Here is a 699-nt window from a genome sequence, read left to right on the forward strand (position 1 = left end):
CACGTCCCCTGGGCCTGGCAAACCTCCCTGACCAGCCCTGGCGCGCCAGTCCTAGGCTCCCTCCCAGCTACATCCAGCCCTGGCTTCTGAGGAGCCCCTCGGACCCCCCCACCCCGGGTCCAGACCCTGCAGTCCCAGCCCCCTACTCCTATGTGGCCTCACCCTGATCCCCCTACTGCTCTTTCTTAGACCCTCATACCAGCCCCCACTCCCTGTCCCAGCCCCCATATCACCTTCCCAATCCCCCCAGGAAAGCCCCTAATATCCCCTTCCTACCTCACCGTAGAAGCTCCCACTCCCCTCTCCGCAGCCCTTTCTTAGATACCCAATACCAGACCTCCTGTCTCTAATACCAGCCCCCCAATTCCCTTCCGAGCTCCCTCTGTACAGCCCCTCTGCCAATCCTCCAATACCGGCCCCCAGCCCTCAGCCTCCATTCCATCTCCGCTGGTCCCTCTACTCCCCTAACACCAGCCCCCGAGCTCCTTCACCAGCTCCCCATGACCACTTCCTAACCCCCCTTCCAGCTCCCACTGCTCACCACAGCCCCCTCACCCACCCCAGCGCCCCAACTTTCACGTGGCCCCTTCCTAAGTCACCCACAGACAGCGACCCAACACTCTCATGACCCCCTGCTAGCTTCCCCACTCCAGGCCCCGGGGGCCTCCCGGCTCCGCCCCAGGCCCGGCCCTCAGGGCG

This window comes from Myotis brandtii, unplaced genomic scaffold (genome assembly GCF_000412655.1).
Source record: "Myotis brandtii unplaced genomic scaffold, ASM41265v1 scaffold312, whole genome shotgun sequence".
Classification (NCBI taxonomy): domain Eukaryota; kingdom Metazoa; phylum Chordata; class Mammalia; order Chiroptera; family Vespertilionidae; genus Myotis; species Myotis brandtii.